Raw genomic sequence first — 18,125 nt, forward strand, 5'->3', positions numbered from 1 at the left:
GGTGATAGAGGACATCCTTGTCTTGTACCAGATCTAAGAGTAAAAGATTTCAGTTTTTCCCCATTTAGGATTATGTTAGCCGATGGGTTTTCATAAATGGCTTTTACCAGATTGAAGGAGAGGCCATCTATTCCAATTTTCTGTAGGACTTTGAACATGAATGAGTGTTGGACTTTGTGAAAAGTCTTTTCTGCATCAATTGAGATGATCATGTGGCTCTACATTTTGCTCTATTAATATAGTGTATTCCATTTATAGATTTTCAAATATTGAACTAGCATCTATCAATTTGTCTGGAGTCAATTGTACAAATGATGATGCGTATGGTGTTCTACTCCAAGGTTGAAGGAGTTTTATCATATCTCTTATTGTACATAGGAAACTCCACAATAGACTTACAAAAAGAGTGAAAAGCAGCAGTTGAAAAAATACATAAAATATTGAAGATAAATTGAATTGTCCTAAGTAAATTACAGTAAATAACAATGGATAACAAAATTAAAAGTGACTTAAAGCAGATCAACTTTAGAATGTAGTGTAGGTTATAACCTTGCTTGGTGATGATGGGCAGTTATATGCACAGTGAAGAGAGGTACAAGGAGAAAGGGAGGTGTTAGAAGGGAGAGGAGTGAGGAGAGGCCATATTTCAAAACTAAATATTAAAAGTGACAGTAAAAAGGATCTAAATTAAATGACTGAGAAATTAAAAGTCAGGATTTGTGTACCTGAGTCTCCTACGGATGTGTAAGTGACACAGAAAAGCATAACGTAGATAAAAGGAAGTTTTGTGGATCAAAACTCTTTAAATATAAGTAGCTCCCACAAATTCTCACATATGCATGTCCTCTGGCCATTGTGGTCATTTCTCCACGAGGGACAATTGCTCTTCACACTCCACCTTTATTTTGCATACCTTTTCCTTTGTTATCAAATTTTAGCATAGATGGCAGCAATTCTCCCTGCAATCTTGCTACTGACCACCTAGTTCTGGGCAGTGCTGCGTCTTGGAGGGTAACTGGACACACCAGTATGCAGCACTTCTCAGTCTGCATTTTACAGGCACAGTTACTCATTTTATGTATTTGTTACCAGTCTCACTATGCAGCTCGGACTCACAGTGATCCTCCTGTGCCAGCCTCCTGAGGACTGGGATTATGGGGTGTGCCACTATGCCTGGTTGCAGGACCAGCACAGCATGCCTGGAGTTCAGGGGCTGGCTGGGTATGCAGTACCGGGAATCGAACTCAGGTCCTTTCACTTGCCAGGCAGGTGCTTAGACTGCTGAGCTGTCTTCCTAGTCCCTAATGGCACATTTATTATTCTGGCTTATAATTCTTAAAGGCAGCAAGTATGGTTTTATATTTTATTTACATCCAACATAGAGGTACAGACATGACTTACAGTTCACTGGCAGGTTAAATAAATTATCAAAAGAATTATAAATTAATCAGGTAAAATATTTCTAATTTTACATTCATAAAGTGCTAGTATAGTTAATTATCCCACATTTTTCTTATTTTGTTATCTTAACATTTGTACAAAAGTCCCAATATATCAAGTCAGCAAAAGAAACAACAGAAGAACCAAAATGAAAGTGGTCTAGAGAGGTTATGAAGAGACAGAAAGTGAAAAAAAAAACCCTGAACATTCTAAATATAAGAGAAAAAGGGTGTATTTGATTGAGGGAAAAATATGGAAGACAGAGAAAAATAAAAAAATATTGTCACAAGAGAAAGTGATTAATTATTGATATAATTATTATTGACAAGGCAGATATTTGTCTCCTTGATATTCAAAAACCAAGCAACCATTTTACCTTTGTTAAGAAAACTGACAGGCTTTTATCACACCAACATTACATAAATATCTTAAAATTAATATCCAATAAGTTATTCTGAATGTTTTTCCAGCAAGTCCAGTGTAGTTTCAGGGCTTGAGTAGGTAAGCTTTATAATTAAACCCCAACGGTGGAAAACATCTTTAGACCTGGAAAAAGTTAACGCTACAATTAGCTCTTCAATTTTTAAAGGCTTCGCACTGGAAGATGTAGGCAAGCAATAAGATTTGCTAATTTGGAGGAGATGATTCTGCAGATTATAGCTTGTGGGAAAACAACTCATTTTACTTATAAATGGTTCATGACTTGCTCTCAGAGGAGCGAAGTGTCTTCACAGCATTTGACAAAGTCTATGGTGTATTCTCTTACCACTGCTAAATTTAAGGTACCTATAAGGTATTATGGGATGTGAATTTGGGGAAAGATGTACACATTTCTCAAAGCATTTAAATGTTGGTGTTCTAGTTTTGATACTTGATAAGCATGAAATAATGGTAATTACTATATCTGATTTTAAATGGTGTAGTTAGCACTTAGTCATAAGTGGTACAGGCCCGATCTCAATTAGTGTAAGCTGGTTCTCAAGATAATTGTTGGTTCTTCACATGATTTGAAAGGTAAAGATAGAAGATGGATCCAAATGTGGTGAGCACCAAGGTTTCAAGGAGTTTCAGCTTTGTTTACCTCGTGTTCATCCTCTTATGTAATTACACCGTGAGTTGTTAAAGTGGAGCCATCTCTATGTTAAAAAAGCTTGTTGTGTGCTAATGGAGGTAGATAAGCACATAAAAATGTTAAAGTAGATAAAAAAGATTTTAAAAATATTAAAGTAGGTTTAAGAAGATATTAAAAATATTAAAGTAGAATCTTACCAATTCCAGAAAACAAGAAAAAAAATGCATTAACCAACAGTGTGCTAACTATACTTTTATGTATAGTTTAATACTTCAAAAATTGATTACAAATTTCCTGAAATAGTGACTATATTTAAAACTTTTTTTATGTTTATTGATATATACATGGGAACTGAAAATCCCAACCATCTTCCTATTTGCTAACATTAATTAAAAATCAATTAATTTTTACTAGGACTTACTTCACTAGTGTCCTAGTATTAAAAATAAATATAGTTGCATTTTAAACCAGTCTTTCTAATTCGGAGAGCTGATTTCTTCTCAGGAACATTTACTATTAAAAATAGTACACAGGACTAGGAGAAGCAAGTGAGATATTGTTCTGTTTCCTGAACATGTTACTTACCTGTCTTATGATATTTCTCTTGTGGTTAGTCTTTGCTTGTCGATGCTGGCTTCTTTTCATTTGTCTGTCCACCAATCGATCACAAAACTTTCATGTGGACATGATGGTTTATGCATGACATGGTGAGTGGCCTCATAATATGTTGTAGTCATGTGCAATACAAAATGCATATTATATTATAACAGTTTTTAAGCACCTAGTTATAATGATGTACTAAAACATACATAAAATCAATTTTGGTACAATTTTTAATTTATAAGTTCTTTGAAAATTTCGCTTCACCTCTTTTGCATTGTTATTCTGTCAGCTCTGATATGTAGAATGAATTGGTTAAACTTTTCAGTAATAGATGTTTCAGCTTTCACCTTGTATGGTTTCTAATGCTCATGTGTTCAGTTTAGAAGAAAAAAAAAAAAAAAAAAAAAAAAAAATCTGTGATTTCAATGAAGTTACACTGAGAAATAATGATATATCGCAATCTAATTTTCCAAATAGACAGAAAGTTCATCTTGAGGCTACTTTGCACTGTGAAGTAATAAATGAAAAATAACTCATCTTGGATCAAAGTCATTTTTCACTTCTGTTGAGTGCTCAAGCATTTGTTCAAACGTAGCCGTTTTGAAGTTTTAATACTGACTTTTGCCAAGCACTTCCCACTCTTGCAGTCTATGTAAAATAAATGCCAGCAATTCCTAAATCCTGGCATATACAGAACTTAGACTTCACTGACATCCAAAATGTCAAAATATCTGGTAAATAAGAGAAAAATAAATTTTCTTAAAACTTATTTTTGTAGCTTATCATCAGCATTTACATTTCATCTGACACAGTTTAATTTTTGAAAGAGTAAAATATGTTTCAATGTTTTTAAAATGTAAGGGACAATTCTCCATGAATCTCTCACAATGGTACAGGTATTCTAAGTAAGATATTGACTGCCCTTTGGCCTTTATTATCTTTTCTAGAATATTACCAGAGAAAACCATCATAGAAGGTAGCAAAGAGGGCTGGCGAGGTAGCTCAGAGGATTAAGAGCCTGCTTAGGCAAGCTCAGCCACAGGGGTCTCATCCCAGTCACCACATGCTGAGCCTGCTCCATCCCTGCACCCAGTGAGCTGGCCAAGTCCAGGCGTGGTTTTGTACACTTGTAATCCCAGCGCTGGGGAGGCTGAAAACAGGAGGACCACTGTGAGTCTGAGCTGTGTAGTGAGACCTTGTACCAAATACATGAAAAAAGAGATAGTAGTAATGATAAAAAATATCCTCTCAAAGCAAAAGCCATGTTTTTTTTTTTTTTTTTTTTTTGCATGTTTACTTCCGAGATGACAAAGTCAATACTCCCTCTAGTAAAAAAGTCAAGTATGCTCATTACCCACTGTAGAATATTCGGATCTACTGGGCTTAGACTGTGCTCCCGTAACTCGGCTCATGCCTGTGCAGCCATTCTCTGACCCACTTCATGCAGCGATATGAGAGTGCGGCTTAAGGATCCAGAACAGGAATGTGATACTCTGGCTACTGCTAGTCCTGTGCACAATAACACATCCTTCATTTTCTGAACCAGTTCTTTCCTCCTGTCTGTCTATCTGTCTGTCTCTAATAGTGAAAAATTGCAATGCCCTGAAATAACACAGAATTAATATTACTGGGCACATCAATGTAATTGCTGAACAAAGGCAAAAAAAATAATAATAATGGGCGAAAAATTATTTTTGTGGCACTATTTATAGTTTAGCATTTTTAAAATATAAAGCTGATAATGGGACATACTGACTGATAGCTGTGCCGAGTCAAGATTGCAGATCCAACACCCAGGTCCTTTAATATCATGTTTAAATCACTCTGTTTAAGTGATGAGGTGGCATAAAAGCATCGTGTGCAGTGGAAGGTCTAATTTAATTTTTGTTTTAGAAATATTGGACGCTGTGCTGAAGACCAGCTGGGAAAGTGCCATCTGAAAGCAGTTGTCTCAGAAGGCAGCGGACCCAGAGCTCAGGTGCATTTGTCGTGGTGGATAGGAGGAGTTGATGTGCTTGATACAAAACAGTCTCTTGGTATGGAAGGATTTTGTTGGACTCTAAAAACTGTTTTTTTCTGTTTCTTCCTGTGAATTAATGAGATGAGTTCTCAAAGGTTCAAATTAAATGCTTGTTCAAATTAAAATGAAAAATGTACTGCTTTTTAATAACATATTTTGTAAGTCTTTGCAGACAAGTTAATTCCCTTAAGGAATAATCCTTTTATATTACTTGAAAACAATCCTTTCTTCTTGGAACAGGAAGCAAAGAACACAACCACCATACTCTTATTCTTCAAACTGTCTCTCTATGTATCATTTATAATCATCTAGCTGTTCATACAAATTATTTAGTGAGACTTATGGTTAATGACCAAAGGGCCCCTTAATTATTTGCCTTATTCAATATTTTATCACTTATGACTGATGAAAACCAGTCTATATTTTAAATGTACTACTGGGCTAATACAATTTTAGATACCTAAGAACAGGAAACATATATCAATTTGAATATTTGAGAGTTTATGTAGTGGAAAAAAATGCAACTGAAAAGTGGAAATATGCTTATTAATTTATCAGATAAAAGTGCTGTGGTAGGCTAGCTTCTGACATAGCTTCCCAAGAGCTGAGCTGAGGTCACCCATCTATACTTGAAACTGAAATTTTCCAGACATAAAAATGCTCATATTGATCAGTTCTGGGGCATGCGATATTTCTGGAAGCATCACTTAAGGTCAGTTTCATTCAAAACACAGGGGCTTAAAAAGAAGCCCAACTAGATTCCTGAATAAAAATCAGGAGACAAAAGAAATTATTTTTGGCAAAATAGCATAACCAATAGCATTAACAGACCCAGTGAAGTGGTGGATTAGAGCATGTAGCACTAATCAGTTGCTTGGAGCAAGCTGACCTGGCTCAGCAAGTACTGGGAAACAGGAGCCAAAGAAAAACCCACGCAGGACAAGGCAAGTTAAAAGAGGAACCCACCAGACAATATCTAATATCAAAGTGTCTAGAAGGAAGAGCAGGGCTGTCTCGCAGCTCCTCACCACTTCTATCTCAACTCTGGTGAACATGGCCATTGAGGAAATTATCTAAATCTTCAAAAGGAGAAGCTGAGGAAGGAGGCCGCATGCCACAGCAGAGGCCTGGCAGAGTACTGTGAGCCACAGGGGTGGGGATCTGAGCCAGGAAGCAGGGGCTGAGCCTGAGTGGGAAACAGCTACACACAGCTGTGGAAGCAGCAGGAATCCAGGTGGAGACGCAGCACACACATTGCACTGATTGTTTTTCATTATCTTTAAAATATTTTTTCTAAATCACTGACTCATCACCCATTGCTCGCCTTACTTTTGTCTGCTGTTTTGTGTTTCCTTCTTCCCTTCTTTTCGATCTATTTTCCTCCTTTCTCTGTTCCACATTATTCACCTCATCCTTCATGTTGTCACCTACTTATTATCATCACCAATCCATTTTCTTCTTGAGTTTTTGAAAGAAAAAGAAATGTGAAGCCGTCAACAGTTTTAAATAACATGACTAATACATGTTGGTTCTGTAGATGCTGATGTAACTGGTGATTATTCTCACCCTGCGGCACAGGGACTTGCACTAACTCTATTACCCTGAGTGGGTTCAAGAAGAATAGAAACATCAGGCTTTACTAAACTCTAATGGTGCATCACAGGAAAAGAGAAGTTAATTGAGGAATTCTCAACAGTAATGTGCTTTTCCTACCCTAATTGATTTTTAACCTGCAGCACAAAAATAACAGGAACATGGAAAAGCAAGGTAGGAAAATGCTTCAAAAGCAAAATCTCAACTTCTTCAAAGCTGATCTTATGGACACTCTCTGGACACAACTCCAACTGTGTATTGAAGAACAAGAAGTTACAGGAAAAGAACTTGCAAGGAAATGGTCACAGTGTTTGAAGACTTGAAAGAAGGAATGCATGAACAAAATTCATAAGATGACTTAGGGATCCAAAAGAGAATTGAAATAAACAAAAAAAAATGGATCTAAATAATAACATATTCAGTTGGCTGTCTTATTCTCTTAAAGAGGGAATAAGCAGGCCGGGGAGATGGATCAGTACAATAAGTGCTTCCCTGGCAAGTGCAAGGGTCTGAGTTCAATCCCCAGTTCTGAAAAAAAAATAGGGAATAAGAAGCTGACTGAAATTTAACATATATATATATATATATATATATAGCCAGTTTGGTTAAAAAAATAGAAATCATGAAAAGAGATCAAGCAGAAATCTAGGATGTGAAAAGCTGAATGGAGTAGCAGATGTGATCATAATGAGGAGAAAGAATGTGAAGATGAGGCTGAGGTAGATCATGGACTCAGTGATACACTGAGAACGAGACCCCTCGGAAGCGGGACATAATGACTCTTGGGTGGCTCAAAGCTAACATCAGATTTATAGGAATGAAGGAAAACTAGACTACTTAAAAGTCATAAAAATGAATTTGCTGAAGATAAGTATCAAGTGAAACTCTTGACATCATAACCATAGACCAGGACTCTCTGGACACAACTCCAACTATGTAAAAAATAAGACCACCATTTGATAAATGAGATTATATTAAATAGCAAGCCTTATACCCAAAAGAAACAAGCAACAATGTGAATAGAAAACTCACGAAAAATGGGAGGGGGGCATTGCCAGCTACCCCTCAGACAGAGTAATAATGTCCAGGATAAATAAAAATCTCAAGAAATAGACCTCCACAAAGTAAAAGGTATAATCAAAATAGGAAATTGAAATGAATAGACACTCTTCAAAAAAATATAAATGACTAATAAGTAGGAAAAAAGCCAACATTTTTGGCTGCTAAAGAAACACAAATGAAACATCACAGAGATTCTATCTTATTCTAGACATAGTAGTTGTCAATAATTAAAAAACAACAACAATAACAATAATAAATGCAGGTGAGGTTATTGTTGGCTTTCATATCAGTGAGTACAATCACTATGAAGAATTTTCAAAAAATTAAAAATAAGAAATTTAATTTGACCCTGCTATATCTCTTATAAGTATTTTCCTGAAAGATTTAAACATGTCATATTACAGTGATACATGCTTGCTCAAGTTTGTAGCAGCACAACTCATAATACCTAAGCCTTAGATGTTGTGTATATGCCCATAAACAAATCAATGGATAAAACTGATCTATGAGGAAGGATAAAGTTGAGTCATTTTCAGGGAAATGGGTAGACCATGAGACTACAGTGCTAAGTGGAATAAATCAGACACACATGGCTAAATACCATGGCTTCTGTTATATGAAAGACCCCAAGTATAATTAACTTAAAGAGCAAAAAAAAAGATAATAAGAAACATGGAAGAAGATTTTGTGGAATGGTTAAGGAATCTCCAGATGGGTGGGAGACCAAAGGAAGGGATGAGAAGGGAAAGCGAAGAGTGTTAAGATGGGATCCATATTTGTACAAATTCCGCAGCATGAATGTGTATATTACATATTATAAAGAATACTAATAAATACTCATACACTAATACAAAAGAAAAATCATTAAAATATTTCATGCCAACAAAAGTCAAGTTAACATGTTTGGCTGAATTGATTGAAGTTATTGTCTTAATCTGTGCAGTTACTTTTGAAAAATACTGTAAGATGGAGAGTTTACAAGCAACAGAATTTTCTTGGTCTTGTGGAGAAGGCTCAGATTAAGGTCTCCTAATATTTGGCTTCTGTTGAGGGCCCTTTTCCTGGTCCGTGGACAGTCTTTCCTGGTTATTTTCTTCCACAGCAAAAAGTGTCACACAGCTCTCTAGAGTACTTTTTAAAAGAAGTTAAGCCCCATCATGAAATCTATGCCTCCCTCACCTAACCACTTCTTGACACTGACATTTTTAAATATAAGTACTTGATGTAGGGAGCAGCTGAAGCTGTAAACACTTTGGTACTGAGAGGGGAAAAAAGTTTTCTTGCCTGTAACAATTCCAGTCATTAATCACTATGCAGCCCTGTGTCTCATGATAAAAAACATTTTTTTTTTCTTTTTTGTAATTTAGGGAAGGGTCTACAGGGTGTTCAGGATCTCATTACTAGATCAGACTCACAGTGATCAGCCTGTTTACAGCCTCCCAAGATCTGGGATTACAGGCGCACGCCACCATGTCCAGTCTCAATTGCTGTCTCAGAGAGCTCCGGGGACCGGGCCAGCATGGCAGGCTGGTGAACGAACCCCGACCCCTGTGCGTGCTTGAAGGCGCTTTAATCCACTGAGTTATTTGGCTGGCCCTCATGATAATAACTTTGCAAAAATATAAATAAACATCCTTACAGTGATGGTTCAGTTCCTCTTCTCCCTTCACAAAAGAGGCCATCACTTGACCTCAGCTTTAGTTTTATATCTTTACTTTTTAAATCCCCTTGTCCTTTTTCCCTCAGGGCCATCAAGAGCTGTGCAGGTCATGATACCTGCAAGATTAGGAATTCAAAATATGAATTTAGGACAGAAAGCTTTGTAGCATAGCATTTACTCTGTGGATACAGTTGAATGTTTAACATCCCTGGTCATTTAAAGATGACTTCATTACATTAGGAACAGGACATTAACTAAAATCAGCACAAATGAGTTTAAAATTCTGTGCTACTTGCCACCTTCTTTGAACTTAATATCACTGAATGAGAAATAATTTTCTGCACATTCTTTGAGACCTAAAAACAAGATGAGGAAAGGATTTACAAGGCAACGAATCTCAGCTTTATCCTACGCATTCTTATTCATTTGATTACAGGAACCACTGAACATTTTCTTACACTTGGAAATGTACTTTAAAATTAGTTCCACTTCCACTAAACAATCTCGAATATATGTTGCACTATGTTATGTTAGTGATCATACCAGGAGCAAGGGTTATGATCTAAGAAAAATAGGCTGACATTTGAGGGGAAAAATGAATTTTTAAAGGCCTCTTCATTCATAATGCATTAATATATTAAATGCTCCATGGAGTCTGATTAGCCGAACTCCTCAGCATCTAAAATCTTTATATAATTCAATTTCCAGTCAGTGTTTTATTTTGCCTTTTATAATAGCATCAATAACACATAGAAGATATATAAACTGTTAATGTTCATTTTGCTAACCCTATTTAAGGATAAAATTGTCTATCGTCAAACACAGAAAAAATACATATTGATAATGATTCTGCTTTTGGACTTATTGAAATGTTACCTTGTACATTAGAAAATTGAGGTTGCATAATGGGTGATGCACAGTACCTATGGCTAGCATGGATCTTATTAGCCTAGACTTTACAGTATGTCTAGATTAAGTCAAAGCTTCGAACTAAATCAGCAACTAAGGAGCACATCTTCTCTAATGCATTGGATTTCTCTTACTTTACTCTGTAGTGCAAGGGTGAAGCATACACAGTTCAAGTGGCTGATATGACTGCTTTTGCTGGAGAGTCCCCCTCTCTGCATCATTTGATGTGCTCCTGTAGTGTATTTATAACTGGTGGTCAGTTTATCATACCCAGCTGAGTTAAACTACATGGTGCTGGGTGTGCTGCTTATACTTGGAAGCATATTTAAAATTAGTTCCATTTGCATTAAATAATCTCAAATATATGAAGCATTATGGTATGTTAGTGACCATGTCAGGAACAAGGTTAATGAACTAAGGAAAATGGGCTAACATCGAAGAGGCCAAGTGCCCCTGAGGGTTGTTGCCTGGAGCATAAAGGGAGAACAAGAGAAGCTGCCAAAAATACTTTTAGGGATGCTGTTTGGAGAAGCTGTTGGAAGCTGCTAGTTCTCTTGGGCTGTTCTGCTGGAGGACCTTGTCATGCTGGCTTTCCCAGTGAACTTTGGAGAAGCTTTTTTCCTCATGTTGAGCATTGATTCCTGGCTCTGGAGAGGAAGGTGGTGCCCTTCTTAGCCTCATGTAGAAGCTTGTTGCACTGGCTTTCCTGATGGGAACTCAGCTTTCCTCATTGCTGGAGGAGCTCAGGACCTCACTGTTGCTGAGGATGGTTGTGGGACCTTTGCAGGAGCCCTGGTGCCCACCTTGACCTTTGCTTTCTGGCTCCAGGTCAGATCCCTCAGCCTGTTAGAGCAGATCCTTCACCCTTCTGGCATAGTCTTCCTCGCTTCTATCACTGACCTTTGGGATTTGTCAGCAGAGTTCTGTGAAGTGGGCCTGCATGGGACGTTGTTGTGGGTTCCAGGCCTCTAGTTGGATGTATGTGAGGCATTGTTATGAGCCTCAGGTTTTCAGCTGGGCTCATGCAGGCTATTAGCATCCAGGCCCTCAGTTGGGGTTTTTAGTGTTCCTGTGTGGACAGATTTCCTGCACTTCTTGGGTGACTCATTATAAAATACTATTAAAAAATTTGTCCCGTATTACATCGTTCCCCTTGCAGAGCCTCAAAACCATGATGGGCCCCTTTTTAGTGACTATTTCCTTTTGAATAATGTGAGAAGTGCAATAGACAGAAATGAGATATTCTTCTGTCCCCTAAACCATTTATTCTAAGAAAAAAGTATGGGTCTGCACAAAATTGTTGGATACATAAAATAGGAAGAAAAGTATGATATAGATATGTTGACATTATTATTATCATCCCCCAAATTATTTCACATTAGGTTTTCTTTGAAAGGATAAATGAAGGTCATAGAAATTAATGGAATCCTATCCAGTAGTAGGGGGGTTATAAATAGAGCACAGCAAAAGGAAAAATCTGAAAAGGAAGTGCTCTATGATATTTATTAAAAGTACACGTAGTTGAAAGCAAGATAGCTCAGTGGACTAAAGCGCCTGCTTAGGCAAGCTTCCACAAGCGTGAGGTCTGAGGTTCAATCCCCTGCACCACAGGCCGTGCCTGCCCCACCCCCAGGGCAGGCTGAGCTGGCCAGAGGCTGGGCGTGCGGGCGCATGCTTGTAATCGCAACACTGGATCCTCCGCTGAAAGTGGAGGCTCACCACGCATCTGAGTTGCACGGTGGGCCCTTGTAACAACCAAATACGTTTTTTTAAAAAGAAAAAAGTACATGTAGCTGAAATTTCAGCGACATAAATTTTTACATTTGTAAATTTTGTTGTGGGCCACATGGAGCTACTATTTATAGGGCCCTAGTGCGCAGAAAATGATTGCAAGAGAAAATTTCCAAGAAATTCTGGCTAGTTTTGAATCTTTAATGGGCTGAGCGGTGGGGACAGGAGCGCAGCACAGCAACACATTTTCCAAAGTCGATGGAAGCAATCTGCAGTTTCCTAAATATTCTGAAGGGAGAAATAAAGGCTTAATAGAGTGTTGCCCTTTAGTCATTAATGTAATCTTTTAAAAATGTACAGGTATTTGATTTTCTAAGCAAGCACTGAATGTTTTAGCAGTAGTATAAGAACTTTGCCTCTGGGTGGCTCTTAACAATTTTTTATATGACATGATTGGCCATTGGCTTAGAAAGTAAATTAAAAATCAGCAGAACATAGTGGATATTTCCAGCCCAATTGGTTTTCAGGCTGTGTTCCAGACGAGGCTTATTTCAAAGGTCTTTGAGGGGAAAGAAATTAAAAATCTGAGATCCTATTCAGAAAGGTTTAATAATAGTTAATACCTCGTTTTACATATATTCTTTTCCTTTTAGCTTTCCCCTGGTGTGGTGATTTTCTAAGAGGAAAGAGAAAGGAAAATGAAGAACAAAGGAGCAAAAAAGCAAGATTATCAAGGAGTGGTTAAATTGCAAATGTCTGTCCCCTGGCCCCCTTCAATTACTGGCTAGGTATTTCTTCCTTTAACAAAGTTGTAAAACATTTCAGCTCTGATATAAGCAAGCAGCATGCCTCTATATTTGTGCTTTTTGATTTTAGTGTTTTTCATGTGTGCATAGAAATAAATACAGATTAGTGTTCATGCAGACATGAATTTTGTGTGGTTATAGGCCTGCACGGAGGCCTTTCCATCATGTTCCCAGGACTTTAGGTTTTCAGATCAGATCTTCATTCCATCTTTGTCAAGAATATTTGAGAAATTGGAAGGGCTTCTACAGTACACTGTGACCAAGTTAACGGGCCCTAGATTAAATGAAGTGTCATTAGGTAAAGCGGCTCAGATTTAGGAATAGTAGTCTTTCCCCACATGTGCCCTTGGGTAAGTCCTCTAACAGTGCTCTGACTCAGTGAGGATTAGAAAAGTCACTTCTTCCTGGAGATCTTCTGTGGATTAAGCGAGATAGTGTAAGTGAAAGAGTTGGCACTTGAAAAAGCAAGTGGGCTGAAGTCCTCTCATCTTTAGTTTCTGTTTTATGAGGTGTTATTCGGAGAAAAAGATGTTCGTGCAGTTTAACCGATTATTCTCAGATGGATTCAGACAACCCAAATCAATCCAGCTGGCTTCAGTGACTTCCAGAAAACCACCCTCATCAAAAGATGATATTAAGATGGTGAACAATGAGTGTTCCCCCTTGAGTGCCTCATGTTCTAGTTTTAGACAGAATAAAGGCACAAAATTCTGCTTTCTTGCTTGAACAGCATTTCTGTAGTGAGTTCAATCAAAAATAAACTCAGTGTCACAAGAGCCCAGGGAGTTGAAGATGATATTATATTTCATGAAATGAAGTCATTTTTAAGAGTGATTTTCTATGATCTAAAAATAGTGATTTTCTGTTTGATGTGGCCTCCTGGGTTTGCTACAAACTTTTGACATCAAGTGTCAAGATTTGATGTTGATTTGAATAGAATTACAAATCAGTAAGTAACAAATACACCACAACATTTGATATATTCCATTATTAAAGCATTTTTGATGCAATAAACTTAAAAAAAACAGTGAGCTGTCTTAAACATTGTAATCATATTTATATGAATCTAACTTTTTTCCATAATTTTATTGAGAAACAAAGAGCAATGAGACAGTTTCAAACCAAGTTGGTGGGACAGTTTCAATAATTAACACATTGCATACATTCTTCCTAGTGGTTAATTGCTGTACAAGATGCGGACATATATCCTATTTATAAACACTATTAGAACAAATCCCTTTATTCTGTAATCATATTTAAAGGACACCTTTGAAGACCATATGGACTGAACCCCAAATAAATAAAAATTATTTATTATAAGTTACAGAACACAGGGAAAGTATTTGCAATATATGTATAGGAACTATAGTTTCAATTTTTTCATTCTGATCATTATTTGTGTCTACTTCCTACAAATTCCCATCCCTTAATATTTTCTATAATGAAACACATTACCCTATATGTATCTACCTCCACTTAAGAGATAATTATTTTGGGCACAATAGCTAAAAGGAGTTTGAGAAACACAGGAGTTTCTCCTAAGAAAAACAGGAGAATTCTGAAGAATGTATTGTACAGTAAAGTGAAGCCCTGTTTTAATTGTTCTTGTGATGGCTTTTTTTTTTTTTTTTGAGAAAGATTTTTGATGAAGCCTTCTTAGGGATCAAAGCTGTGAGAACATTTGCCTTCCTTTCTAGGCTCAAGAGCAGAAAACGCCCAGGATATGGCACTCATAGTATTTTAGAAATAGGGCTCACCTTGAAAGCAAACAAAAACACACACAAAAAAAAACAGGAATAAAAAAGATAGCCTTTATTTCAGGGAAGGAGAGCCACTTGTAAAGTCCTAGAATTGCTATCACTCTCAGATAACTAAAGGGAAAGCGAGTGAAATGAGTTTATTAGCTAAATGGAAAACTGAGTTACTTACATCCACCTACAGGTAAGAACAGCACTCATCCAGGATAAAATGAGCAGACTTCATATAATTTGATTCTTTGTTCAAAATATATAGGACTTTATACTACATAATGAGGATTAACTTATATGGGTTCTTTTAGGCTATATACCCTTTAATATTGTTGGAATAATTTTTTTTTTCTTTTTGTACTGGGGATCAAACTCATGGCCTTGTACTTGCCAGGCAGACACTTATGCCACTGAGCTGTCTCCCCGGCCCAATCCTTTGATGCTTGTGTTGTTAGTTTTCTTGTTGCTGGGACAATATCCATAAGGAGGAAAGGTCTCTTTGGCTCATGGTTTTGAAATTTCTATCCATGATGGGTTGGGCTCTGGGCAGGACTGGGATGGTAGACAGGCCTGGCAGAGGACAGCTGTTGTCCTGATGGCAGCCACAAATCAGAAGGAGGAGGAGGAGCCTGGGACAGATACACATTCTCAGGGCCAGGCCCCTTGGGACTTTCTTCCTCCTGCTGGATGCTGTCTTTTAACAGCACTTTCACCTGTGAAATATCAATGGACTAATCTATTGGCAGTCACATTACCTATGACCCAATCTCCTTCTGAAAGCCCCATTTCTGAAACACATGTAACATTTGGAGGATATTTTAGATATAAACTTTATTTAATTATTTTATTCTAGTTCATGGATTGAGCGAGAAGAGGCATATGAACTTTATTTCTTTTTTTGTTTGTTTGTTTTCATAAGAGTGTCACTAATTGCTGGAATTAATGGTCCCTGCAGAGAACAAATTTGCTTATTTGGTACACTCTTATTCTTTTCTTTTTTTTTTTTCTTTTTTTGGAGGCCTGAACATGCCTTCAGGGCATTTCTGGCTTGTCAAGAGTATCTGGGTTCGAACCAGTGCAACTTGAGACTCACTGCTTTCTTAAGCAGGCACTTAAACAACAGAGCTACTGGGTTGGGGGCCCCACTCTTATTCTTTACTTCTTTTATTGGAATCCTAGATTTTCCTGGCTTGCACAGTTGAGACCCCCATGGTTCTCTGGTTTCTGGGTGATACGGCTTCTACCTGGTCAGTCTTATGGTAATTCAAATACTGAGTGTTAGAGTCATTAATATCTGATGATGGGCAAATCACAAATTGTCACTCAAAAATTTTAATTATGAAGCAAAGAAAAATTCCCCTATCCAAAATGATAAGGCCAAAGGACCATCGAGATGTCAGGCTCCAGGCATGATTTCAGAGGGTTCTGGCTCACTGCATTTTGCTTTTGTTCCCTCTCCCCTTCTTTTTCTATTTTGAGTGTAATGAGTGATTCTAGGTCTACTAAAAAAAAACTTTACTTTAATTATTTGACTTTATTGGATAATTACTGACCACAAATCCTAGAACTATTTATGCTGCTCAAATATTTAGTTTAGGGAGAAGGTATTATTGAAATTTTCTCATTGTGTAAAGTTTGTTCATTGGCCACAGCTAAACCAGTCATGACAACAAGAAGTCAAAATTCTCATGATTGGAAGTGGCAAAGATACAGCTGAGTGGTAGGGCGGTTGGCTAGCAGCCAGTAGGTCCCAGGTTCAAGCCCCAGTACTGAAGGAACAAAGCGGACAAAATTTCCACTGGACAGCTGTATGCTCCTCAGTGCTGGGAGTGGCCTTGTGTCCTACGTGTGCTACAATGCTCTCGTTGAGACAGTGATAGAACATGAAAGCCCCCTGAAACCTTTGGTTTTCATGATACTCTTATAAGTCATCTACACTTCTGGGTGTTTAATGGTGTTGGTTTTTTTCTAAACAAGAGTTATATAAATACTAATGATGTTCCCTATTTGCCCATTGGCTTTCAAAGATCACTCATGAATAATCAACAAAATTTAATTGCTTTTACACAACAAGCTATTATGTTTGTACCACGAAAATCATATTAACATATGGATATGTGTTTGTGTTCATTTGTGTGTGAGAGAGAAATAGCATTGCACCTCAAAATGAAGAGTGATGATTTCTATAAAGCAACATTAATGAAAACATTCTAATATAGGTTTTAAATATAGCTTACAATTGCACACTGAAATTTCAGTTTTTTAATTAAAATGAATTGAAGCCAGCTGTGGTGGCATGTCCTTGTAGTCCCAGCACTCAGGAGCATGAGGCAGGAGGCTAATATGAGTTCAAGGCCATTCTGGGCTACATAGTGAGGCCCTGCATCATCCCCCCGCTCAAAAAAAAAGGAAAAAAATAAAAATTTTCCAAAAATTATACATTGTTATTATTCTATTATTTACTATATAGAAAACAAATTGATTTTCTAAACAAATATTTGCTTAGTGTCAGGTATCTGCCATACAATTAATAAGTGAAGGAATGAGGGATTTAATAAGATTCCCAATCTGTTGTTTCCCAAAAGTGCCTCTGCCTGATGATTCCTGAAGTTAGGTATCTGATTACTGCACAGATTTACAAATGACCACGCACAGGTGTTTTGCAAGCTATGGGAACTGAGTTGACTTAGAAATTATCCTTGAGTTACTTTGAAGAATGAAGATGGGTTGTCAGGTGAACAAAGAGTAAAGGAGACTCATGTAGGAAATACTCCTGAAGTTCAGATATGATAGATGAGTGTGTAGTGGGAATGAAAGTGAAAGAGGACACTAGCAATCAGCATTGCATCATGGTTGGGAAGGGTGAAAGTTATGCAATGCGTGTGCTTACTGAAGAAAGTTAATGTTTTTTTTCTATTCAGTTGATTATTTGAGTATGAAAAGAGCAGAAACAGGACACTTTTGAAGTGTATTTGTACTCTTAAGAGGTTTCTCAACCTAGAATTGAACTCTGATGAATAATAATATTCCTACTAGAATACTTTTTAAGAGTTAATATTATTTTTGCAATAAAAATTTGTGATTCCATTATTAATTGATAATAATTGCAGTTGATTTTTTGCTGTAAGCAATAAGCAATATATGATAGAAAAGTGAAAGAATGAATCAAAATGCTATTAAAACCTAATTTGATATATGCCATTATTTTGTTAGAGATGCTTGTCTTAGGAGAGATCACGCCTGCCATTGTGGAAACATTGCTGTGCTCGCTGTGCTTGTGCAGGACTCTTGGCCTTGGCACGTTGGTGCAATTCTGCTCTTTACGTAATTGACACATCTTCCCATTTGGCTTTGCTCCCCCAGTACTTTTATTGTTAACTTGTATCATTGACAGTATCATCAGCTGTAGATGACATAACACAGCTTTTAAAATGAGAAAAGAACATAACTTTGAAGGAAAACATTAATTTCATTGATACAA

Source organism: Octodon degus, unplaced genomic scaffold (genome assembly GCF_000260255.1).
Source record: "Octodon degus isolate 3935 unplaced genomic scaffold, OctDeg1.0 scaffold00118, whole genome shotgun sequence".
Lineage (NCBI taxonomy): Eukaryota > Metazoa > Chordata > Mammalia > Rodentia > Octodontidae > Octodon > Octodon degus.